The sequence below is a fragment of the Elephas maximus genome, chromosome 4 (assembly GCF_024166365.1).
Source record: "Elephas maximus indicus isolate mEleMax1 chromosome 4, mEleMax1 primary haplotype, whole genome shotgun sequence".
NCBI lineage: Eukaryota > Metazoa > Chordata > Mammalia > Proboscidea > Elephantidae > Elephas > Elephas maximus.
This window is the reverse complement of record NC_064822.1, coordinates 141809168-141836419: the sequence shown is the minus strand read 5'-3', so window position 1 is coordinate 141836419 and position 27252 is coordinate 141809168. Positions and strand designations below refer to the sequence as shown.

Sequence of the window (27252 nt, the reverse complement as noted above, 5' to 3'; positions counted from 1 at the left end):
TTTAAAGCTATCCATTTCCCAGAATTCCCAGGTTCAACTGTGCTCGGAACTGGGATGAAGTCATGTTTTCTTCAGGCAAAGAGAACAAAGTAAAAATGGCATCCCAGGTCAAGGTTATAATACTTAAGGGTGTTTACAGTTTTTATAAAGGGTGAAATAAAATTCTTACCACAAAATTTATTTGCATTTACTTAAATTCTGAATAGAAATATATTACAACCAGAATTCTTAGGAGGTGCTTGCTATAACTGACCGTTATAGATTCTTTGATCAATACTTGGTTTAGAAAAACCATTGTACACCACATGTATATGTATTTCTGATTGCTGTTCTGCAGAAGTTTGCAGTGTAGAGCTTGCAATAGTTACATATTTTTTATTTATTCATGTATGCTATACTTACTTTTAAGACAGACTTTAAGTGATTTGCAATAAAAGCACAATAATAGTAAATCTAAAACCTAGTTGATTCAATTGCAAGGTAAAAATGATATGAAATGTCATCATAAATATGACTCTCAGGAATGTGTTTGGTTAAAATTTAAAGAAAATTTAACAGAGAATGGCTTAAAGAAGAAACATGTTCATTTTTCTTAAACAAAAAGAAGTTCTAGAGCTGAAGGCTGGTATGGCAGCTCAATATTGCCACCAGGGACTCAGGCTGCTTCCATTTTCTTGCTTAACTCTCCTTAGAGTGTGGCTTTCAATCTCACGGTTTCCAGATGCTAGCAGCGCCTCAGGCATCACAGTTGTGTCTCTGGCAGGATGAAAGGACGAGACAAAAGAGGCACACCAGCAGCATTAGCTTAAGTAGCTTTCCTAGAAGCCATACTTAGTTACTTTTGCTTACATCTCATTTGCTAAAACTTGTTCAAAGACCACAAGGTGGATTAAGATAGTGAGTGTTTTTAACTGAGCACATTGCCACATTGAACAAAGAGTTTTGTTTTGTTGAGGTAGAAGGGTAAACTGGATATCAAAAATACAGCTTACAATGTTTGTTATAGGGACTGATTTTAAAAATAGTTATAGCTAAAACCTATATGTCCAAGTGTCTTTAGAACAAAATAAAAAATTATACAAGAAAAGCACACGGTACTTTAAAGCAAGGTTCTCCAATGTGCATTCTGTGGGATGTTAATAGGTATTATTTTATACAAAAGATTTCTGAGCTAAGTTACTTCAGGCTTAAACAAGAGCAAGAGCAAAAAATATGATACGAATATGCTTTGAAAATCTCCAAAGGGGGAAAAATAGGATGAAATATTTCCGAAGCTTATGTGGCCAAAGAACTACTTTGTTGGTTTATTTTTAAGACTAGTATACAAGGAATCTCAACTTGAGAAATGTTGAGTAGAACTTTATCATGTGGTTGACCAAAAGAAATTCTTCCTATTGCAGCTGTGTCCAAAAACTTTGTTTACTTAAAAAGTTAAATCTATCTTAAGGATATTTTCTATGAAGATAATTACCAAAAGGAATTCTAAAAATGTTTTGAACAGCAACAAAATCATTGGAATTAATTCTCCTTTTCTTCTCTATCACATGCACACACAGATTTTTTTTCTTTAAGAGCCAGTTATATTAATTTCTGCTTTCCTGTTTCATATTATTATTTTTAATACACACCCTTTCATTAAGACTTTCATCGAGGCTCTCTATGAATTAAGCTCCTACAGGGTCATAAACAGAGCAGTAATAACACTTACTGAAGAGAAGATAATGAGTTTATGAACCAGCCTGAGATCCCTTGATTGTTCCTCCATTTTGCAGAGAATTGTTAATATGGTTTGTCTTTCCTGTCTTGCAGAGAAGAAGAGCATCTGCTAATGTGTAGGTGAGATTGAAACACTAAATGGTAGAAGGATGGTTGAGTAGATAATGCCACAGAGGTTTATGGCATCTAAAGCAAAGGCACTGGTCGCCAAGGCAATTAGCAATTAGTTCAGCACATTTTAGCCAGGATCCCCTTTATTCCTGGAATTTGTGAGACCCTGGTGGCATAGTGGTTAAGAGTTACAGCTGCTAAACAAAAGGTCAGCAGTTCAAATCCACCAGGTGCTCCTTGGAAACTCTATGGGGCATTTCTACTCTGTCCTATGGGGTCACTATGAGTTGGTATTGACTCGATGGCAATGGGTTTGGTTTGGTTTTCTGGATCCAAAGAAACAAAACACAATCTCATCAGCTAAAATTATTTTTGGAACAAATTGTATGTCTTTTGCTCAGATTATAAACTCAGTGCCTAACCCAGTGCCCAGAATTTTTAAGCCCTAATTAATTACTTTGTTGAATATAAGAATTAAGGAAAAGAAAGAGTCCTTGCTCTCAAAAAGCTCAGTTTAGAGAATGTGTTCTTTTTTTCTGGGCATTTAAACTGTGATATAGTCAGGTGGAGATGAGCAGCATATCAAGAGTAACTTTAATACAAGGTAAACAATAAAAACAGCATTTAAGTAATAGTCTGCGCTGGACTGCATCTGAGTTATTTTCACTTTTGCTTCCCAATAGATGCACTTTCTTTCTACCTTGTATGCTTTAAAATTTCAGAACATAGTAATATTAAAAACATTCTAAAAGAAAAAGAAAATAAATGCCCGTAATCCCACTATCCCCCCCAAATCAACTCAAGGGTAGCAATCTGTTTTTGTTTTTAGATGCCAACTCAGAATGAGACACTGCCCTGTTCTGTACCATCCTTACAGCCGTTGCTATATTTGAACCCATTGTTGCAGCCATTGTGTTAATCCATCCTGTTGCAGGCCTTTCTCTTTTTTGCTGACCCTTTACCTTACCAGGCATGATGTACTTCTCCAGGGACTGGTCAAGGTACATGAAATGAGTCTCTCCACCCTAGCTTCCAAAGAGCATTCTGGCCATACTTCTTCCAAGACAGATTTGTTCATTTTTCAGGCAGTCCACTTGTATAGCCAATATTCTTCACCAACACCATAATTAAAAGGTATCAATTCTTCTTTGGTCTTCCTTATTCATTGTCCAGCTTTCCCATGTATATGAAAGAATTTATATGAGGCAACTGAAAATACCATGGCTTGGGTCAGGCTCACGGTAGTTCTAAAAGTGACATCTTTGCTTTTCAACACTTTAAAGAAGTCTTTTGTAGCAGATTTGCCCAATGCAATATGTTGTTTGATTTCTTGCCTGCTGCTTCCATGGGTGTTGCTTGTAGATCCAAGTAAAATGAAATTTTCTACAACTTGAATATTTTCTCTGTTTATCATGATGTTGCTTATTAGTCCAGTTGTGAGGATTTTTGTTTTCTCAACATAAAAAAAAAAAAAAATTTTTTTTTTTTTATGTTGAGGTGTAATCCATACTGCAAGCTGTAGTCTTTGATCTTCATCAGTAAGTGCTTCAAGTCTTCTTTGTTTTCAGCAAGCAAGGTTGTGTCATCTGCATATCACAGATTATTTGTAAGTCTTCCTCCAATCCTGATGTTGCATTCTATAGTCCAGCTTCTCAGTTTATTTGCTCAGCATACAGATTGAATAAGTATGGTGAAAAGATACAACCCTGATGCACATCATTCCTGATTTTAAACCACACGGTATCCCCTCTTTCTATTTGACCAACTGTCTCTTGGTCTACGTACAAGTTCCACATGAGCACAATTAAATATGTTCTGGAATTCCTATTCTTTGCGATATTACCCATAATTTGTTGTGATTCACATAGTTGAATGTCTTTACATAGTCAATAAAACACAGGTAAACATCTTTCTGGTATTCCCTCCTTTCAACCAGGATCCACCTCACGTCAGCAAAGATATTCTTCATTCCACACCCTCTACTGAATCTGGCTTGGGTTACTGGCAGTTCCCTGTTGACGTACTCCTGAAACCTTTTTCAATTATCTCCAGTGAAAGTTTACTTGCATGTGATATTAATGACATTGTTCAATAACTTCCACATTCTGTTGGATCACCTTTCTTTGGAATGAGCACAAATGTAGATCTCTTCTAGTTGATTGGCCAGGTAGCTGTCTTCCAAATTTCTTGCCATAGACCGGTGAGCACGTCCAGCGCTGCATAAGTTTTGTGAAACATCTCAGTTGGTATTCTGTCAATTCCTTGAGCCTTGTTTTTAGTCAATGCCTTCAATGCAGCTTGGACTTCTTTCTTCAATATCATTGGTTCTTGACCATACACTACCTCCTGAAATGATTGACAAACTATAAAATTGGTGTACAAAAAGTAAAATTGGTAAAAAGAATAACTGCCCAGAGAGAAAAAACAAAAAATATATCAAGGAGGAATTTAGAAACCAAGTAAGAGAAATTAAATTCTCTCAGAGTTTTGGACTGCCAGAAGTGGAGTTTTTATAGGACTAAACTATTACTCAGTAGAGAAGGGGGATTGGTGGGTTTGTCCCCAGATTTCACTCCTTGGTGGATATATTAACTGGAAAACTCAAATTTCATGTCTCTTGCTTCCAGGTGCCTTGCCTACCTTCCAGTACCCTTGCTAAATGGTGACCTAACATGAGTATTTCTGGGAGTGTCCAAGAGATTTTTCATATGACATAAATCAATTTAGGAGCCCACCTGCTGGCCTCTGCTGCTCTGAAGCAGACCTTTTGATACAGCACTTTTTTTAACCTTCATTGTTCTACACGGGGGTGGCATGCTTTTTCAATGGCTCCTTCCACTCAGCATGTGTTATATTCAGTTAGAGGTAGCCTCCAGAAGTGTTGCTTGTACCCTTAAGTGTGACAGAGTTCTGTGAGATGGCTCATTAGTTTTCATAATAGACTTTTTGTCTCCCTACCTTGTATATGCACTGCCAGGGTGGTTGGGTCAGTGAATGCTCAAGTATGTGCTGCCATTTTATGTTTAGAATCCACTTCTTATTATAAACAACCCTGTGATGAACATCCTCATATAAACATCCTGTTCACTTATCCAGTTATTTTCTATTTTTAGGCTATATTCCTAGAAATAGGACTTGAGGGTTGGATCCCATGAACAGTTTTTTTAGCTGTTGACAAATGCTTCAGCATAGATCTACATCTCTCATTAAAAAAAAAAAAACAAAAAAAAACCCATCGCGGTTGAGTTGATTCCGACTCATAGCAACCCTATAGGACAGAGAAGATCTGCCCCATAGTGTTCCCAAGGAGTGGCTGGTGGATTCAAACTGCCAGCCTTTTGATTAGCAACCATAGATAGCTCTTAACCACTGTGTCACCAGGGCTTTTAGTGATACATAGAACTCTTTCTTTGCCCTTGTTAACACAGGATATTATTCTTTCTGCTCTTCACCAATCTATTATGCAAAATAAGTTTTTGTATTTAGATGGTCATTTGTATTATTACTAATAAAGCTGAATATTTTTATATGTTTACGGACCATCAATATTTTTAAATGGATTGCCCATTTCTTATTTACATTATTAATTTTTTCTTATTAGTCTCAAAAGCCTTTGTATATTAATAATTTTAATTGTTTTTTAATAGAAGTTGCATTTCCCCCCAGTTTGCTTCTTGTATTTAACTCAGTTCATGTAGTCCTTTGTCACTGTGGATTCTAAGGTGATTTAAATACATAAGTAGTCAAATGTAGCAATCGTTTTTGTCATACTTTGTACTTTCAGTATAAAACTTAGCAATTTTCACCTACATTTTCTTCTAGTACATGTAGTGTTTCCTATTTTGCCTTTAAATATTTTCGTCTTATGGAATTTGATTTGTTTCTGTGGGTCATGCTTTCCTTCCTTGAGTGTCTGTATCTTAGTAAGTTTTGCTTGTATATGAACATTAGAGATGCTACATTATTGTCTGATTTTTTTCCATAATAGAGTGTTACATTTTGTTCAGCAGTCAGCTGGTATACTTGTGGATCAGCGTCAACCTTTCCAGGCTTCTTTTTTAGCTTTGTTAGGGCAGGTCTTGAGTAGTCTTGATTCTAGGACTAGATTAGCCATATCCTAAGCATGGCCTTTTTTGAAGTGTTTGCCAAATGCCCAGGTGTTCAACATGGTCTTTTCACCCTGACTGGTTGGAACTCAAATGCCTCCAGCTCCCTGGTGGTTGTTCTTTCTGTGTTAGTTCCTTTTTGCCTAGTCTTGTGGAGGCTCACCTTGCACATGCACAGCTTTGTATTTGAAAATTTGGCCAAAGACTCAAGGGACTTCTATCCAGATTTTTGAAACTTCTTCTCAGCACATCTCCCTTCTTCCTGGTGCCCTGCACCATAAATTCCAGCCACCCCAGTAGATGTGAGCTTTGATCTCACACCTCAGTTTGGCAGATCACCATTCTTTGTTTGGGCTCCCCTTCCTTCTGCTGTGGGGCTGAAAGTTTCTTCAGGCAGAAAGCTGGGGTGGGAGTGTGGTTCACCTTGTTTGTTTTCCTTCTCTCAGGGATCACAGTCCTGTGCCTCTCATTGTCCAACATCTGAAATAAGTCATTTCATATATTTTCTCCATCTTTATATTTGTATGTTGAGGGAGGGCTAGTTCAGTATGATTTACTCTTATGATGGTCAGAACCATGTATCTGATATATCTTATCAACGATTTATATTGTCCTCAATATCCAACTCCTTTTCCCCTTGTCTACCTCCCACTGCAAAGGCTGAAAAAACCAGATACTGTCATTACCAGCATCCTCTGCAGTAAGGAATGATCAAGAACCTAGCCCAGGCAATGAGAATAACAATAATTCTGCTGGGAATCTTTTGGAAAGACAACTTTTCTCCCTGATTAAAGGAGAGAGTTGTGAAAGGAGAGCTCTCTTTCAGAAGCCTGGCTTGCCTTTATTTCTTGCCTTTGGCTGCAAATGTGTGAAGACTTATTATCTTGAGTTGTGACAACCATCATGAGGCCACAATCCCAAGGAAAAAACACCAACGTGCTGAGGATGGTGAAAAAGAAGGATACCAAGAGACTGAGTGCTTAGCAACATCTATAAAGTGCTAAAGCAATCCTGGGACTGCCTACCTTTAGATTTCACGTTTATGTTTTCTGTTTTAAGCTCCTGTTAGTTGTTGTTATTGCTTTGTTATTTGCAGCCTGAGTATCCCTAGCTGATGTGGGATTTAAATATTTTATTCGTCGAATGATTGGGCAGTTATAAAATACCATAAAAAAACTTATTTTCCTATTGATTTGAAATATCTGTTCTCTCATATACTAAATATGGATTACTTTTGGACTTTCCACTGCTGTATTTGTGTAGCCTGGTGACTGTCGGACTGTCTACATTTTTATTTTTTATTGCACTTTAGATGAAGGTTTACAGAACAAACTAGCTTCTCATTAATCAGTTAGTACACATATTGTTTTATGACATCGGTTAACAATCCCAGGACGTGTCAAGACTACCTTCTTGACCTTGGATTCCCTACTACTAGCTTTCCTCTCCCCTCCTGCCTTCTAGTTCTTGCCCCTAGGCTGGTGTGCCCCGTAAGTCTCATTTTGTTTCATGGGCCTGTCTAATCTTTGAATAAAGAGCGAGCCTCAGGAGTGACTTCCTATTGAGCTAAAAGGGTGTCTGGGGCCCATAAAAAAAACTACTCTCAGGGTTTCTCCAGTCTCTGTCAGGCCAGTAAGTCGTCTTTTTTTGTGAGTTAGAATTTTGTTCTACATTTTTATCCAGCTCTGCCCAGGATCCTCTATTGTGATTCCTGTCACAGCAGTCAGTGGTGGTAGCTGGGCACCATCTAGTTGTGCTGGACTCAGTCTGGTGGAGGCTGTGGTAGTTGTGATTCATAGTCCTTTGGACTGATCTTTCCCATGTAACTTTCGCTTTCTTCATTCACCCTTGCTCCCGAAGGGATGAGACCAGAGGAGGATCTTAGGTGGGTGCTCATAGGCTTTTAAGATCCCAGATGCTACTCACCAAAGTAGAAGGTAGAACATTTTCTTTATAAACTATGTTATGCCATTTGAGCTAGATGTTCCCCGAGAGCATGGTCCCCACAGCCCTCAGCCTAGCAATTCGGTCCTTCAGGGAGTTTGGATGCATCTATGAAGCTTCCATGACCTTGCCTTTTACAAGTTGTACTGGCTTTCCCAGTATTGTGTACTGTCTTACCCTTCACCAAAGTTACCACTTATCTATTGTCTAGTTAGGGTTTTTCCATTCCCACCCCTCCCCTCCCTCATAACCATCAAAAATTGTTTCTTTTTGTGTGTTGACCTTTTCATGAATTTTTTTAGTAGTGGTCTCATACAGTATTTGTCCTTTTGTAATTCATCCGTGTTGTGAGATGCTTTGCAGATTTATCATTGTTCTTTATCGTTGCTTAGTACTCCATTGTGTGTATGTACTATAGTTTGTTTATCCATTCATCTGTTGATGGGCATCTACATTGTTTCCATCTTTTTGCTATTGTGAACAATGCTGCAATGAACGTGAGTGTGCATATGTCTATTCCTGTGACGACTCTTATTTCTCTAGGATATATTTCTATGAGTAGGATTGGTGGATCTTATGGTATTTCTATTTCTAGTTTTCTAAGGAAGCACCATATAGTTTTCCAAAATGGTTGTGTCATTTTGCATTTCCACTGGCAGTGTGTAAGAGTTCCAATCTCCCCACGGCCTCTCCAACATTTGTTATTTTCTGTTTTTTTGATTTGTGCCAGGAATGCCAAGGTGAGAAGGTATTGCACTGTGGTTTTGATTTACACTTTTTTAATGGCTAGTGATTGCTAGCATATCCTCATGTGTCTGTTGTTCACTTGAATATCTTCTTTGGTGGAGTATCTTTTCTTTTCCTTTGCTCATTTTTTAATTGGATTATTTGTCTTTTTGTTATATAAGTGTTGGATTTTCTTGTAGATTTTAGAGATTAGACTTTGTTGAATTCGTAATAGCCAATTTTTTTTTCCCAGTCTGTAGGTTCTTTTTTTTACTCTTTTGGTGAAGTCTTTTGATGAGCTCATCCGTTTAATTTTTAGAAGATCCCAGGTATCTAGCTTATCTTCTGGAGTTTGTCTGTTGTTAGTTATGGTTTGTCTCCTGTTAATGCTGTGTACTAGAACCTCTGGCATTGATCCTATTTTTTCTTCTATGAGCTTTATAGTTTTTAGCTTTATATTTAAGTCTTTGACCATTTTGAATTAGTTTTTATGTATGGTGTGAGGTATGAGTCTTTGTTCCTTTTTTTTTTTTGCAGATGGATATCCAGTTTTGCCAGCACCATTTGTTTGAAAGATTGTCTTTTCCCCATTTGATGGACTTTGGGCCCTTGTCGAAGATCAGGCGACCATAGGTATATGGATTTACATCTAGGTTCTCAATTCTGTTCCCTTGGTCGGTGTGTCTCTCGTGTACCAGTACCAGTCTGTTTTAACTATCATAGCTGTATAGTAGGTTCTGAGGTCAGGTTCTCCCCCTACTTTATTTTTCTTCAAATTTTTTTTTTTTTTAATATCCAGGGCTTCTTCCATTTGCATATAAAGTTAAGGGTTAATTTTTCCATCTCTTTAAAGAATGGTGTTGGTATTTGGATTGGAATTACATTGTATTTGTAAATTACTTTGGGTGGAATTGTCATTTTCACAATGTTCAGTCTACCTATCCATGATCATGGTATGTTTTTCCATTTGTGTACCTCTCTTTTGGTTTTTTGCAGTAGTGTTTTGTAGTTTTCTTTGTATAGGTCTTTTACATTTCTGGTTAGGTTTATTCCTAAGTATTTTATTGCTTTAGTGGCTATTATAAATGATAGTGTTTTTATGGTTTCATTTTCATCGTTCTCTTTATTGGAGTGTAGGAATCCAACTGTTTTTTGTATTTTTATCTTGTATCCTGCTACTGTGCTGAATCTATTAGTTCCAGTAGTTTTTTTGTGGAGTCTCTTGGGTTTTCTATGTATAATATCCTATCATCTGCAAGTAGGGACAGTTTAACTTCTTCATTACCAATTTGGATGCCCTTTATTTCTTTTTCTTGCCTTATCACTCTATTTAGGACTTCCAGCACAATGTTAAATAGGAGTGGTAATAGAGGGCATCCTTGTTTTGTTCCTGTTCTCAAGGGGAATATTTTCAGCCTCTCTCCATTAAGAATAATGATGACAGTTGCTTTTGTATAGATGCCCTTCATTATGTTGAGGTGTTTCCCTTCTATATCTATTTTATTGAGAGTTTTTATCAGGAATGGGTGTTGGACTTTTTTGAATGCCTTTTCTGTGTCATTTGAGATGATCATGTGATCCTTTTCTTTTATTTATGCAGTGGTTATGTTGATTGATTTTCTAATGTTGAACTAACCTTCAATACCTGGTATGAATCCTACTTGGTCATGGTGTATATATTTTTTTTGATATGATGCTGAATTCTAGTGGTAAGTGTTTTGTTGGGAATTTTTGCATCTATATTCATGAGAGATATTGGTGTGTAATTTTCTTTTTTTGTGGTGTCTTTGCCTGGTTTTGGCATCAGGTTATGCTGGCTTCATAGAATGAATTTGGAAGCATCGCTTCCTTTTCTATGTTCTCAAATATTTTGATTAATACTGGTGTAAGTGCTTCTCTGAATTCTCCAGTGAAGCCTTCTGGGCCAGGGCTTTTTTAAAAATTACCTTTTTAGTCTATTCTCTTGTTATGGGTCTGTTCAGATTTTCAACATCATTTTGTGTTAGTTTGGGTAGGTAGTGTGTTTCTAGAAATTTGTCCATTTCCTCTAGGTTTTCAAATTTGTTGGAGCTTAGTTTTTCATAATACTGTTATGATTCTTTTTATTTTAGCTAGGTCTGTTGCAGTGTACCCCATTTCATTTCTTATTTGGGTTATTTGTGTCCTCTCCTGTTTTCTTTTGTCAGTTTGGCCAGTGGTTTGTTGATTTTGTTGATCATTTCAAACAACCAACTTTTGGTTTTCTTGATTCCTTCTATTGTTTTTCTGTTCTGTATTTCATTTATTTCTGCTCTGATCTTTATTATTTCCTTTACCTGATGGCTGTGGGCTTCCTTTACTGCTCTATTTCTATTTGTTCCAGTTGTGTAGCTAATATTTTGATTCTGCACTTTCTTCTTTTTTGGTGTGTGCATTTATTACTATACATGCATATGTAGCCACAGAGGCTGATGAACCCAAGATCGGCAGGTCAGACAGCATGGCTCCCACTCACAGGTTGTGGAGGTTAATGAATCCCAAGATCAGCAAGCAAGACTGCAAGGCTTCTCCTGATTCACGTAGCTGCAGGGGCTGGTGAACCCAAGATTGGTAGATCAGGGAGCAGGTCTCTTGCTCACAGACTGTGAAGATGACAAATCCCAAGATCAGCAGGTAAGCTGCTAGCTCAAGCCCAAGAACCAGAAGTCAGAAGACAAGAGGCAGCTGTAGGGCCCAGAACAAGCCAAAACCTTGGCAAGGTGAGCAGGAAGAGTATAGGTGGTAGAGGGCAGAGAGATGAAAACTGACAGGACGTTGAACTGCCATAGGCCCTGCCCCCCACTCAGCAGATTCCATCATAGGGGTGGTCACATATCAGATTTCAATAGGGATGTGATCACAACTGCCAAAACACTGAGAATCATGGCCCAGCCAAGTTGACACACAATCTTTACCAGCACAATGAGTCTCTTGTACACAGCATATTGACAGATCCTGTGTTTTTAAAACCATTCTGTCACTCTCTGTCTCTTTATGGGTGCATTTAGGCGATTTATGTTCAGTGTAATTATTGATAGGTGTGAGTTTATTGCTGTCATTTTGTAATGCTTTTTTTTTTTTTTTGTGGTACTGACATTTTCTTTGTTCCTCTTACGCTCCTGTGATGAATTTCTTGTATTTGTGCTTTTTTTCATTTCTTTTGTTTTTGTAGATTTTGTGTTTACTAGGACTTTATGTTTTTCTTCTTTATTTTGACAAAACACTTCATTAACTTTCACTGTGGTTACTTTGAAATTTACCTTTATCTTCCTACGTTTGAATTTCCTACGTTTGAATCAGTCTATTATTACTTGGTATTGCTTTGCCTTCCTGTCCATTAGAAAGTTCTATACCTACACTGTTTATTCCCTCTTTTATTGTTCTGATGTTCTCATTTACCGATTAACCTTTCTGGTTCCCTGTAGTAAATCCTTAGGTTTTGAATAGCCCTTGAGGGTTCATTTCCTAGGTTGATATCTGGCTTGTTCAAACTTGTATCCTACATTCAGGCTGTAGTCTGATATTGTTTGCTTTTAAACTGAAGGACTCCGTTTAATAATTCTTGTAAGTTTGATTTTTACATATTCCTTTAATTTATGTTTATCTGTAAATGTCCTAATTTCACCATCATATCTGAATGAGAGTTTTGCAGGGTATATTATTCTTGGTTGGCAATTTTTTTATTTCAAGGTTTTATATATGTCATGCCATTGCTTTCTTGGCTGCATGGTTTCTGCAAGTACTCAGAGTTTAGTCTTATTGTTTTCCCTCTGTATGTGACTTTTCGTTTTCTTGAGCTGCTCTAAGGATTCTTTGTCTTTGGTTTTAGCAAGTGTGATTATGATATGCCTTGGTAACTTTCTTTTGGGGTCTATTGTATATAGGGTTTGTTGAGCTTCTCATATGGCCAGCTTTTCATCTTTCATGATGTTAGGGAAGATTTCTGTCAGCAATTCTTCAATGATTCTTGCTGTGTTCTCCGTTTTCTTACCCTGTTCTGGAACTCTGATCACTCATAAATTTTTGCTTTTGATTATGTCCCACATAATTCTCAGGGTTTCTTCATTTGTCTTTATTCTTTTTTCTGGTCTTCCTCAAACAGAGTTGTATTAAAGTATTTATATTCAGTTTTGCTGATCCCATCTTCCATTGTTTCAGACCTGCTACTCAGACCTTCTATGACACTATTTCTGAAATCTTGTTGTTTATCTTTTGGATTTCTAATTGTTGTTTTTGTATGATTTATAGTTGTGAATTTATCTTGGCATTTTGTTTGTGTATTATTTTCCCAAATTCTTCCATTTTTTGTCTGTGTTTTCTATGAATTTTTCTGCCTTTTCCATGAATTTGACTATTTTATTCCTCATTTTGTCTGTTTTGTGCTTCAACTCTTGGATAGCTCCGAATGTTAGAGATCTGAATTCTCTATCAGGTAGTCTAGTGCCTTTTCTTCTGCTGCAAAGTCATTTGGGGTTTTATTTTGGATGCCTACTGAAACCATCCTGTCTTGCTTTTTATATGTTTTGATGTTGTCTGCTGTCTTTGGGACATTCAGTAGTTATTTTCATTGTTTATTGATTGTAGATTTATTTGTTTTATCCTGCTTTTTTGTTTTCTTTGGTTATTTCTGAGCAGGAGGGCTGTGCATTCTTTGTTGTTTGCTCATCCATGGGCATGATATTTTCACCATTTGCTTGGTTATGGTACAGCAGGGCAGGTCCAGCTGAAAGGGAGGGGTGGGAATAGGTTTTTTGCAGCATGTTTTGGCACCGACAGGGTGGGCCATGGGCCAGTGCAGGGCAGGTTCTGGTAGGCCATGCCTGTGCTGCTTAGGGGTGAGATGTTCAGTGCATGGTGCAGGTAGGCAGGAGAGAAGGGGGAGGTTGTGATGTGTGGAGGTAAGATGGATATGAGAAAGAAGAGAAAGAAGAGAGAGAAGCAGAAGCCAAAACAAACAAACAGAAAAAGGAACTAAAAAGCACTGAGGGAGCTTGCTGTTGCTGTGGAGTGATGAGAAACTGAAAAATGAAGAAAAACAAAAAGGAGAAAAGAAAAAATAAATAAAAATTAAAAAAAAAGGAAAGGAAAGAAATGCCCCCAGGGATCCCACTTGTGATCACGGAAGTGGCTCCCAGGCCTCAGGGCATAGTCCATCTAGAAGGGGTGGAGATGGCACACAGCGCCAGGTATTTAGGTGACAGGAAAATAAGGAAAGGAGAGAGAGATGAGAAACTGAGAAATGAAGAAAAAAAAAGAATAAAAAACAAATAAGTAAAAAAAGAAAGAAAAGAAAAAAAAAAAAAAGAAAGGCCCCAGTGATCCCACTGGTGTGGCTGTGCCAACCAGTGAAGTGGCTCCGAAGCCACACACTACAGCCCACCTATAAGGGGCAGGGGTGGTACACAGTGCAAGCTATTCAGGAGAAGGAAAAGAAGGTAAGTGGGTTTAGAGAGAGATAAGGAAATGAGAAATGAAGAAAGACGTAAATGAAAAAAGAGAAAGAGAAAAAGATAATAAAAAAGAAAGAAAAGCCCCCAGGGATCTCACTGGTGTGGCTGGGGAGACTAGAGAAGTGGCTCCCAAGTTGCACAGTACAGCCCAGCTAGAAGCGGCAGAGATGGCACACAGTGCTAGGTGTTCAGGAGACAGGAAAAGAAGGTAAGTAGAGGGAGACAAGAAACTGAGAAATGAAGAAAGATAAAAAAGAAAAAAAAAAAGAAAGATGCCCCCAGGGATCCTACTGGTACAGCTGTGCAGACTGTGGGAGTGGATCCCAAGCTGTGTAGTACAGCCTGGCTAAAAGGGGCTCCCAAGCCGTGAAAAAAAAAGAAAAAGAAAACAAACAAACAAAAAGGCCCTGTGGATCCCACCAACATGGCAGTGGAGACCGGGGAAGCAGCTCCCCAGCTGAGCAGCACTTCACAGCCTGCCAAGAAGAAGTAAAGATGGCATACAGAGCCAAGTGTTTGAGAGAAAGAAGGCAAAGGAGGTGAGAGGCAGGGAAGAAACCAAAGAAGCAGAAAAAAGTAACATCAACAGCAATGAAATGGCACTGAGGGAGCCAGCTGGGTGGGCAGGGTGAATCTAAGAAGCATGGAGCTGATGCTTCTACTTTTTGTGTCTTTAAGGGTCATAGGACTGGTAAATCATTGGGTAAAACTGTAGGCATCACCTGAGAGTTTTTTGGAAAAAAAAAATGAAGGTTGTTGGTAGTTTGGAAGTTTCTTTAAAACATGGCAGTGCTGTTTAAAGACAATAATGTCAAGCACAATCTGATTGTAAGAAAAATAAAGCAAGGAAAGATTTCATGTCAAAGTTGCAAAAATCTGGTATCTGAAAGGGTTGGAGAAAAATTGCAATTTGAAAGTGGAGATCAACAGCTCAAAAAAATGAGACAAATAGGGAAATAGAATTGTACAGTAATAAAGAAATATAATGCCCCCATTCCCCATTTTAGGGAGCCCTGGTGGTGCAGTAGTTAAAGCTCTTAGCTGCTAACTGAAAGGTTGGCAGCTTAAACCTACCAGGTGCTCCTTGGGATAAAGATGTGGCAGACTGCTTCCATAGAGATTTATAGACTTGGAAAACCTATGGGGTGGTTCTTCTCTGTCCTATAGGGTTGCTGTGAGTTAGAATCAACTCGATGCAGTGGGTTTGGTTTGGCTGGTTCCCCATTTTGCTTAAGTGATAAGTTTGCGTCCTGAGACTTGAGATGTGACAGGAGCCTGAGAAATGCAGGCCCTTTAGTTTGCTAACTGAGGCTGTGGGAAGGATGTTTTGCTTGACAGTTGATTAGGGGTTAAATGAGCTGAAAAGAAATCAGTAATTTTTGCTGCTTTTCCATTTATTATGACAGCAATTATCTGCATTTTTTCTTCTGTCAGTTCTAAAGGCTAGATTTAAACAATTATTCATGTAAGAAAAACTGATTTTGAATGGCAAAAGGGCAACTAGGATTTGAAACCACTAGCTTTTTGAAGGATAAGATTCTTATCCGAAAATTATCTAACACGGTTGATAAGTCTTGAAAGATGCCTTTAAAAATCTACTAGGACAAAAAATGCAATCCTAGAAAAAAAACATTGAATATATATGGTTATATAGCTTGTTCTTATTCAGCATAACATTGTTAATTTTTTTCTGAGTCTAAATGTTTATATATACATTCATTAAGTATTTATCTAGTGCTTACTATGTAAAAAAAAAAAAAAATTTTTTTTTTTTTTTTTTTTTTTTACTATGTGCCAGGCACTGTTCTAGATGCTAGGGATACAGGAACCAACAGAGTACAGCAAAGTCTCAGTCCCCATGGATACATTTCTTTGAAGAGAAATGGCCAATAAGCAGATAAACAAGAACATATTTAGTGTATCAGATGGTGATGTGTTATGGAGAAAAATAAAGCAGTGTAGGGAAACAGAGGGTGATGGGCTAGGGACTCTGATAGGGTGATATTTAATCAAGAGCCTAAAGGGAGTGAAGGACTCTTGTTCAGTAGAGGGAACAGCAGGTACAAAGATCCTGAGGTAGGAGGATGTTTGGTTTGTTTGAGGAACAGTAAGGGGGCAAGTGTGACTGGAATGAAGTGAGCCAAGGGAAGAGTGGCAGTTGATGAGGTCAAAGAGGTAGCCAGCTATCAGATCATGAAGAGCCTTGTAGAGCATGGTAAGAGATTTGGCTTTTCTTCCAAGCGATATGTAAAACTATTGGAGAATATTAAGATGAGGATTACAGAATCTACAGATTTTTACATGATAACTTGGCTGCTGTCTTAAAAATAGACTGAAGGGGAGAAGAGTTTAAGCAGAGAGGCCAGTGAAGAGGCTGTTTCATTAACCATGGTGAGACAATGGTGGCTTGGACCAGATGGGAGCAGTGGAGGTGTTTAGAATAATTATTGCTGTTGTCGGGTACCTCCAAGTAAATTCTGACTCATGGTGACCTCACGTAACAGAGTAGACCTGTCCCATAGGATTTCCTTGGTAATAATCTTTATGGAAGCAGACCATCACATCTTTCTCCTTTGGAGTGGCTGGTGGGTTCAAACCCTCCACCTTTCTGTTAGCAGCTGAGTGCTTAACCGTTGTAACACCAGTGCTCCTTTTTGAGAATAAATAGATATTAGATATATTTCAAAGGTAGGGCTGATATTTTGGATATGGGTCAGGAAAGAAAAAGGGTATTCAAAGTTGTCTCTGAGGATTTTGGCCTTACCAGGTTGGAAAAAACTACATGAGCAGCAGGTTGGGATGGAGGGTGGGAGATGGTGCTGGGAAAGAGTAAGTGTTCAGTTTGGGACATATTACATTTGAGATGCCTACTAGACATCCAAGTGGAAACATTGAGTAGGCAGTTGGATAGATGAGACTAGAGTTCAAGGGCAAGGTCTGGAGCAGAGATACAAATTTGTGGTCATCAGTACTTAATAGTATCAGAGGCATTAGACAGGATGAGATCACCCAGGGAGTGAGTGTAGAAAAAGAAAAGGTCTGAAGAGTAAGCCCTACAGCACTTCAAAGTTGTTAACATCATTATTGACTTGCTGTATAACTTTTAACAAGCCCCTTTATCTCTGTTTTTAATTTCTAAGCCAGCGCCGTCCAAGAGAAATATGTCAGCCAAAAATGTGAGCCACATGTATAATTAAAAAAAATTTAGTAGTCACGTGAAGAAAAGTAAAAAGAAACCTGTGAATTTAATTATAGTAATGTTTATTTAACCCGATGTTGTAGGCCCAATAACAACCCCAAAGATGCCCATGCCTTAGTTCCCTGGAAACAGTGACTATGTTCCTTACATAACAAAAGAGAGTTTGCAGAGGTGATTAATGTTAAGGGATCTTGCTGATGGGGAGTTTAGCCTGGATTACCCAAGTGAGCCCAATTTAATCAAAAGAAAAGAAAAGAAAAAAAAGAAACCTGTCGTTGTGGATTTCAACTCATAGCAACCCCATAGGGCAGAGTAGAACTGCCCCATAGAGTTTCCAAGGAGTACCTGGTGGATTTGAACTGCCAGCTTTTTTGGTTAGCCACTAAAGTTCCAAAATTTAATCAAAGCGCGTTCTTAAATCTGGAGGTCCCCTCCCCAGCTGTGGTCAGAGAGAGATGTCAGGACTGAAGAAGGGTTAGAGAGAGATGAGGCATTGCTGGCTTTGAAGATGGAGCACGGGGATCATGAGCCAGGAAATGCAGGCAGGCTTTAGAAGCTGGAAAAGATAAGGAAATGGATTGTCTCCTAGGGCCTTCAGAAGGGATGCAGCCCTGCTGACACCTTGATTTTAGTCCAATGAAACCCATGTGAGATTTTTGAATTATAGAATTATAAGATAATAAATGCATTGTTTTAAGCCACTAAATTTGTGGTAATTTGTTATGGCAACTCCGAAACAACCATGTCATGGTGAAGTTACAAAAAGTTTTCATGAGCTATTTTAGATTCTTTTCTCATACTTAGCCTTTGGAGCCTGGTGTGTATTTTAAATGACAGCACATCCAGTTTGCACTAGCCATACTTCAAGTGGTCAGTCGCCACACGTGACTAGTGGCTACCATATTGGACATTGCAGTTCTAATTAGCTCACCCAAAGTACTGCAAGCAGCATAGCACAAGGAAGGCATGCATCTTAGGTAAAGGAAAAACACACACCCGTATCTGTATACCCTGTCCTGCATTTTCAGAGTCCAGAGTTTTGCAAAATAGGGACCACTGTGGAAAGAGAAAGGTGTGGATGGGGAGTGGGTAAACGGGGGCAGGGGGAGAGGTGCTATGTTGTCCAGGGAGGGGAACAGGTGGGGAAGGATTTGTGTTGGAGCTGACTTTGAAAAGAGTACTATATACTCTGTTTCAAGTCAGAGAGAGTGGGCTAGAGAGATCGGATTTGCAGTTCTGAGAAGGGTGGTTTCACTTAGTAGCTTAGTCACCTGGTGCTGCTATAACAGAAACACCACAAGTGGATGAAACTTTAACAAAGAGAAGTTTATTCTCTCACAGTCCAGTAGGCTAGAAGTCCGAATTCAGGGTGCCAGCTCCGGAGGAAGGTCCTTGTCATCAGTCTTCACTCGGTCTGGGAGCATCTGAGCACAGGAACCTCAGGTCCAAAGGATACACTCTGCTCCTGGCGCTGCTTTCTTGGTGGTATGAGATCCCCTGTCTCTCTGCCCGCTTCTCTCTTTTATATCTCAAAGAGATTGGCTTAAGACACTATCTAATAAAACTGCCGCTAATCCGTCTTATTACATCATAGTGATAGGAGTTACAACACACAGGGAAATCACATAAAATGGTGGACAGTCACACAATACTGGGACTCATGGCCCAGCTAAGTTGACAGATATTTTGTGGGGACACAATTCAACCCATGGCACTTAGGCTGAAATATTTTGAGGCTTGTCAAGGGCTAAAGAGATGGGCTCCAAGTGACTCCATCCCAGGTATCCCTCACAGACCCCCAACCAAAGAATTAACATTAAGTTCAGTGTGTTAAATAAATATATAGAAATGTATACATCTTTGTAAAGATCTCTCAGTGAACTAGGAGAATCTTTTCAGAGTAAAAATACATGCCTGGGTGAGTCTGAAGTCACAATGGCTTCTGGGGGTAGGGAGCTACCAGAGGCCTGATGGCTTTTTCCTTGGCTGTGTTCCTTTCCTGGCCATCAGACAAGAGCCATGATCATCCTAGCTGGAGGCAAAGCAAAGGCTTAGGAGTCATTCAGCCCAGAAATTACTGTTCCAAACCTGCCTAATTTGAGTCACCTGGGTCTGAGGCTTGGTGGTGAGAAGCATGGCAACACATATTTTAGGGAAATGTGAGAAAATGAGACAACTGTGACAGTGACAGAAAATTAGTCAGGGACCTATCTTCCTACTCCTTTCTATAATTTATAAATCATCCAACTATCTCACGTTCACTAAAAGAAGCATTGTTTAAATATTCTGAAATGTGTTCTTATCGTGACTAAAAACAAAATTCTTTGGTATGTTCAGAGAAAGTGGTAAGTCCTCCAGGCATTATTACTCTAAAGAGCATTGCTGTTTGCCTGAGGGTCAGAGGCATTTGAGAATAGAATGAACCATATATGGCCTGGAAAGACACAGGGAAGGAGATAATGAACTCAGCCTGAAAATTTATGTTGTGTTGCCATGAGTTGGAATCAACTGGACAGCAGTGGGTTTGGTTCGGCTTTGCAGAAAAATTTGATAGTGCAGAACCTTTAGAAATAAATGGTGCATCTCTTTTCTTCTCCAAACCCTTCCCTTCCTTTCCACTTCACTTACCAACCTGTAGGATTTTGTCAGGAAATTTTAGGTAGAAGGGATGGCATTAATGAAGGCATGGAAAGCATGTAGCTTCTTCAGAGAATTGTGTATCTAGAATATGGGGCAAGGCTTGAAGGAGAGAGAAGGAAGTGGTTAATACCCAGGGATAGACTTGAATGCGCTGCTGAAGAATTTAAATATTAAATCGTTAGGAATAGGAAGCATGGAAGGTTTTTAAGAAACACTGATGTGACTGGAACCTAGTCAGCAAACTACAGCTGCCTGTTTTTGTATGGCCTGCGAGCTTCAAATGGTTTTTACCTTTTTAAAGGGGAAAGAAGGAAGAAAAGAGATGATTAAGGGAAGAAGGAAAGAAAGAAGGAGGAAAGGAAAAATATGGCATAGGTTGATCATATTGCCCACAAAACCTAAAATATTTACTGTCTGGTTCTTTAGAGAAAAAGTTTGCCAATCCCTGCACTAGATTTAGAAAGACAAATAGCTAGTATTTATTGAATTCTTATTTTATACTGGAGCCCCGTGGCACAGTGGTAAAGAGCTCAGCTGCTAACCAAAATGTCGGCAGTTCAAATCCACCAGCCACTCCTTGGAAACCCTATGGGGTAGTTCTGTTCTGTCCTGTCCCATAGGGTCATAATGAGTCAGAATTGACTCAACAGCAATGGGTTAGGGTTTTTTGTTTTTGAAGTGACTTTCAACATGTCATTTCCCCTTCCTGAACCTTTATTTCCTAATCTACAAAACAGCTATAATATTTCTCCTATTTCATGAGGGTGGTTTTGAGGATTAAAAATACTGTGGATGCTTGTAACATGAGCTATAACAATATTATGTCCATTATCTTTAATTCTCAAAATTAAGCTACCTGTCCAGGGCTATACAGCCATATTGTGAATGAAACAGGATTTGAACCGAGGGCTGCTCACCCTAAAAAAGCTGATGTTATTTCCACTCTACAGTAGGAGCTGGAGCAGGATGAGCTTAGACTGTTGTGAGGCTCCTGTAACACTAAGTTGAGAGATGGTGCATGTCTGAATGAGGGAAGTGATGGTGAGGCTAGGGAGCAGGAAAAGGCCTGAGAAACTTTTCAGCGCTGACAATCTACAGATTTGGTGAAGGGTGAGGAAGAGGGAAGAGTCCCATCTAAGCACTCTTCTTCCTTGGTGCTACCGATTAAATTGTGCCCCCACAAAAGATACGTTGAATTTCTAACCCCTGGTGCCTGTGACTGTGACCTTGTTTGGAAAGAGAGTCTTTGAAGATGTTATAAGTTAGCATGAGGTTATACTGGAGCAGGGTAGATCCTAATCCAATCTGAGTGCCAGTGGCATATCTAGGGTAATGCACCAGCACCGAGCAGCTTCTATTAACCCAGTAGGACCCAACGTCCTTCCTCAAGCATGGTAATGTATTAATTAAAGGATTAACAAGCTTGACTTGTATTTTCGAGCTGATATTATGGTGAAGTTATCTAAAAGAGAGACGTCAGACGTTTGGGCAGGGGCGCAATTTCAGTGCTTGCCATAGGTGCCATTTTCTGTAGATACACTGCTGGCTGTGCTGGGTTAATAGAAATTGCTCAGTGACACCACGCACACAGGGCCTGTGCGATACCTGCTATACCCTAGTTATGCCTCTGAGTGACTGCTTATAAAAGAGAGAGGAAAGACAGCCAGGTAAAGATGCATCTACATGCCAAGGAACACCTGTGGCTACCAGAAGCTGGCTGAGGCAAGAAAGGATCCTCCCCTTCTAGAACCTTTGGAGGGAACATTGCCCTGCCAACACCCTGAATCCAGACTACTAGTCTCTAGAACTGTGAGGCAATAATTTTTGTTGTTTACAGCTACCCACTTTTTGGTATCTCGTTAAGGCAGCCCTATGAAACTAATGCGTTGGATATTATGTTCTTTCTTCTTCCACCTTCCCTTCTCAGGCTCTCCCCCAATGCTTTTCTCATGTCGTTATTTTTTTAATGCATGCTACCTGGTGTAGTGAAGAGAACCAGAGTTGGCCCTGGAGTTGAGAGACTTATATTCCAGCTCTGTACCTGTCATTGTCTGGGCACATGACCCTGTGCAGTTGGCAGACATCAAGATCCAAATGACCACATCAGGAGAGACTGTGGGGAAACTGAACACATAACATCAATGACAGGGTATTTTGGTGGAACCTTCCAAGAACTGTGTCCAGAACTGTGAAATTATCCATAGCTTTTTCCCCAACAATCCTAATTTGGGAACTTAACCTATGAAAATAAATAGAAAGAAAGAAGGGGTGGAGGGAGGGAGGACAAGCAAAAGAAGGAATATACATATATCTACCAAAGTATCCATTTCAATGTTATCTATATAAGAAATAAATTAACTGAAATGTCTAACACTAGGGAAATGGTTGAATAAGTTTTTGTTTATCTACCTAAAGAAAAATCGGGTGTCCATTTAAAATGAAAATTATAAAGACTGTGGCAGCAAGAAAAAAAGTTGTTATTCACATTGTTGTTGTTAGGTACCATCAAGTCAATTCTGACTCATAGCTACCCTACTATGTACAACAGAATGAAACACTGCCTGGTCCCACAGTATCCTCACAATTGTTGCTGTGTTTGAGCCCATTGTTGAAGCCACTGTGTCAATCCATGTTCTTGAGAGTTTTCTCCTTTTTCACTAACCCTCTACTTTACCAAGCATGATGTCCTTCTCCAAGGACTAGCATCTTCTGCTAACATGTCCAAAGGACATGAGATGAAGTCTCACTGTCCTCGCTTCCAAGGAGTACTCTGGCTGTACTTCTTCCAAGATAGATTTGTTTATTCTGGCAGTCCATGGTATATTTAATATTCTTTGTCAACACCATAATTCAAAAGCATCAATTCCTCTTTGGTCTTCCTTATTCATTGTTCAGCTTTTGCATGCATATGAGGCAATTGAAAATATCATGGCTCGGTCAGGTATACCTTAGTCCTCAAAGCGACATCTTTGCTTTTTAACACTTCGTATTATTCACATTAGTTGACAGAAATTGATAGTAAGTTATATGTACACTGTGACAAAGGATGTATCGCATTGGGCAAATCTACTACAAAAGACCTCTTTAAACAGATGCCTGTTGTTTTTGCCTACACAGCATCCACTTTTCTACTTTGGTAATTGTGCTGTTGTTGTTGTTAGGTGTGTTGAATTGATTCTGACTCATAGCTACCCTGCTTACAACAGAATGAATCACTACCTGCTCCTGTGCCATCCTGACATTCGTTGCTGTTTGAGCCTGTTGTTGCGGCCGCCATGTCGATCTATCTCATTGAGGGTCTTCCTCTTTTTTCCCACCCTCTATTTTACCAAGCATGATGTTCTTCTCCAGGGATTGGTTCCTCCTGATAACATGCCCTGAGTGTGTGAGACAGAGTCTCATCATCCTTGCTTCAAAGGAGCATTCTGACTGTATTTCCTCCAAGACAGATTTGTTCGTTCTTGGTAATAGAACTTTAATTTTCCTTTGGGGAACTATCCTTACCCCTTCTCTGTGACCCTAGGACTGGAGACATGGCCTGGGCTTGACCAAAGTGAACTTTGTATTGTCTGGTCACAGTGACTGCTTTAAGGGGGTCAAGTGACTCAAGCATGTAAGTCATGTCTGGGAATTTTTTTATTGGGGTAAAATATATATAACATAAAAATTGCCATTTAACCATTTTAAGTGTACACTTCAATGCCATTAACTATAGTCAGTGTTGTATAACCATCCTTTATTTCCAAATTTTTTCATCATTCCAAACAGAAACTCTGTACTCCTTAAGTAATAACTCCCCATTCCCCCCTTCCTAGCCCCTAGTAATGACTAATAAACTTGTGTCTCTGTATATTTGCCTATTCTGGGTATTTCATATAAGTGGGATCATAAAATATTTGTCCTTTTGTGTCTAAGTTATTTTACCCAGCTAAATGTTTTCAAGATTCATCCATGTCATAGCATGTATCAGGCCTTCATTTCTCTTTATGGCTGAATAATATTCCACCGTATGTATGTACCACATTTTGTTTCTCCATTCATCTTTTGATGGATGCTTGGGTGTTTCTACCTTTTGTCTATTGTGAATAATGCCAATGGTGTACAATCATCTGTTTGAGTCCCTGATTTTAATTCTTTCGGGTATATCAGATCTGGGAATGAGGAAGCGATAGTGAAAGAAGCACTCTTTGGGAGCATGCTAAGGTGGAAGAACATAAATTTGGAAGTGCTAGGGTTGCCATGAGTCAGAATTGACTTGATGGCAACAGAGACCACCTGTACTGCCACATGGAGATGCTGAAGCTTGACAATGAAGTCAATACTCAGAATAGTAGAATTTGGGGTGGGAGAGAGAGAATATGAGTGGGATGAATGGGAAGATGGAAAGGATGAAATTGTTTGGGGCCCTTGATGCAGCTGTTCCTGAAGGTAATCACCCCTTCTTGAACTTCCTGGTTAAGGGAACCAATAGCTTTTTTTTTTTTTTCTTCTTTCTTTCTATTCCAGCTTGAGTTGGGATTCTGCTCCTCACAACTGAAATAGTCCTGCCTATAACCAAAGCAAACACATTGCCGTCGAGTTGATTCTGACTCATGGCGACCCTATAGGACACAGTAGAACTGCCCCATAGGGCTTCCAAGGGGGCGGCTGGTGGATTCGAACTGCCGACCTTTTGGTTGGCAGCCAAACTCTTAACCACTGTGCCATGAGGGCCCTTCCTGGCTATAAAGGATGTATACTCTTTGCTCTGCATTCCTAATCTAGTGGAGGCAGGAGAGCAAGAGAGCTAAAGTGGACAGCTGAGAAGGAAGTGAGTCTTGACTCATTTAGTATAGAATGTCTTTTAACCTTGTGATGCCTTGGCAGGGAAAGTGCATTTTATATGGAGGAAGAGAATTTGCTGGCTGTATGGTTGCTGTCAGAAGGAAGAATGCGAGAACTTTGGCAATGTGCATTAGTGAAGGAGGGTGAAGAAATTAATATAATTGAAATGCCGATTTTAAAATGCAGGTAACTTCTAGACAGACTCAGAACTTAGATCACACAAATCATCAGCAGGTTGGCATGGTGTTTTCATTACTGCTGTGTCTTGATGGTTCCTCCTGCATAATTATTACTCTGTATACTTTGGAACATTTCTTTGTACATTTAGTACCAAGCTATTTCTCATTTTTATTTTCCTACATTTTTACCTTCTTATTCCAAAGTCACCATCTGACTGTTTTATGGTAGAGATTTGTGGGCAGCTTAAATCAGTTGCTAAACATCAAAGAGTCCTGTGAATATGTAATGAAGATGTGTTGCAGGGAGGGGGTAAATGCAATCATGGGTTGGAATTTTTCAAACCTGTAATAGTAAACTTTCTGCATAAATAGAATAAGAATGTGATTTCTATGCAAATGTTTCATCAGGTGTGTGATGACTTGTATGGCTCAGATAGGAGCACCTGAATCCTCCAAGAAGAAATCAAAGCTCTTAGAAAGTATATGCAGCTGGTAAAAGGTTTCCTAATGAGTCGGTCATTTGCCTGCTTGTTCTCAGCCCTTGCTCTCAACCTTCTGCGCTCTGGTATGTATTTGGAGGGTGGGATCTCAGACCCTGCAAACTGTCTTTCCTAGACTCTTTTACCAGGTGATTCTGATTAGGTTCTACCAACGGAGGCACTAGTGGAGACAAAAAGGTAGAAGGAGAGAAGGAATCCTTTCCTGCTCCCAGCATCTGTTGGCTTCCCTCTAGCAATAGTGAGCAGCTACTGGATCAGGTTATTCTGGCAGTTTCAGCATCTTTAAAATGGACCCTCTTTCTTGGTCCCAGAACCAGCACCTGATACCCTTGGGTGTGCCCTGCACCAAGGAGCCCCATGGCAACTTCCACAAGGTTCAAGATCCTTTCAAGTTCTGAGCTCCATTAACACTATCTTCTGCATTTTGTTCTTCTAGCCTCAGGGACTGTATCTGTTAATCCTTCGGTTACACCCACTGTCTCCGCTTTGCTTTTTTAATCCTCCCTGTATGAGCATATTTCTCTATTAAATTCCCTCTTTGAAGTACCTGGAATGATTTTGTTTTCCTAACACATCTAGTAAATATCTTAAGTGTATGTGTCTTAGACCTACAAACCTTTTTGGAAAACAGGCATTGAATAAGGGATGAGTTTTTTTTTTTTTTCTTTTCAGAATTTGTTCAGTAATATCCTTTAAACAGGTTTGGAGCTAATTTCAAGAGCTGTTTAAGAAAACAAAATCATCCTCCTAAACAATTAAAAACTAAACAAAAACAAAAACTGAACAATTGTATTTATAACATTGATTTTTTTTTAATCTAAGCTTAGTGGGCCTTAAGTTTCCTTTTCTCAGTTTATGCTTAGAAGAACTCTTTGCCAGTAGCTTCCTCAGAGTGTACAATAATTAAGTGGTCTTTTAAAGCAGTTTTGGCTCAGTCTCTATCCTTATTTGGCAGTGATTAATAGAGTTGGCTGAAAAAAGTATGAGCTAGCCAGCTGTCAAGACCCTATTGTGCATAGTAAACTTTAAGTCTTGTCAAATGGGATAAATTTTGTAACAATCTAGCTCACTCCCTGGTTCGGATAACTCCTACCTGTTCCTTTAGGACTTTGTTCTGGTGTTATCTTCTCTAGAAAACTTTCTTCATATTGTTTTTATTGTTTGTTGCCATCAAGTTGGCTCTGATTCATGGTGACCCCATGTGCAACAAAATGAAACATTGCCAGGTCTTGTGCCATCTTCACAATTGTTGCTGTGCTTGGTCCATTGTTGCAGCCATTGTGTATTTTAAGTGCCTTCCAATCTAGGGAGCTCATTTTCTAGCACTATATCAGACAAGATACTATTGTGATTCGTGACTGTCTTAGTTATTTAGTGCTGCTATAACAAATTCTACAAGTGGATGGTGTCATGGATTGAATTGTGTCCCCCCAAAATACGTGTCAACTTGGTTAGGCCATGATTCCCAGTATTGTGTGGTTCTCTTCCATTTTGTGATTGTAATTTTATGTTAAAGAGGATTAGGGTGGGATTGTAATACCCTTGCTAAGGTCACATCCCTGATCCAGTATAAAAGGAGTTTCCCTGGCATGTGTGACCTGCACCACCTATCTCAGAAGAGATAAAAGGCAAGGGAGGCAAGCAGAGAGTGGGGACCTTATACCACCAACAAAGCAGTGCCAGGAGCAGAGTGGTTTCTTTGGACCCAGGGTCCCTGCGTGGAGAAGCTCCTAGTCTGGGGGAATATTGATGAAGAGGTCAACAGAGAGAGAAAGCCTTCCCCTGGAGCTGACACCATGAATTTGGACTTTTAACCTACTTTCCTGTAAGGAAATAGAC

At 39.3% G+C, this 27252-nt stretch overlaps 1 long non-coding RNA gene across 22 annotated transcripts in view; it reads left to right on the top strand.

Annotated features, from left to right (window-relative positions):
• LOC126076545 (uncharacterized) overlaps positions 1-27252 on the top strand; it is a 470040-nt gene that overhangs the window by 56789 nt on the left and 385999 nt on the right. For 13 of the 22 annotated variants that reach the window (XR_007517488.1, XR_007517490.1, XR_007517486.1 and 10 more), the window contains one exon: positions 9141-9236. The exons of the other annotated variants lie outside the window; for them this stretch is intronic. This is a non-coding gene — a long non-coding RNA (uncharacterized LOC126076545). The remainder of the gene's footprint in view (positions 1-9140; positions 9237-27252) is intronic. 22 annotated transcript variants of the gene reach the window in all.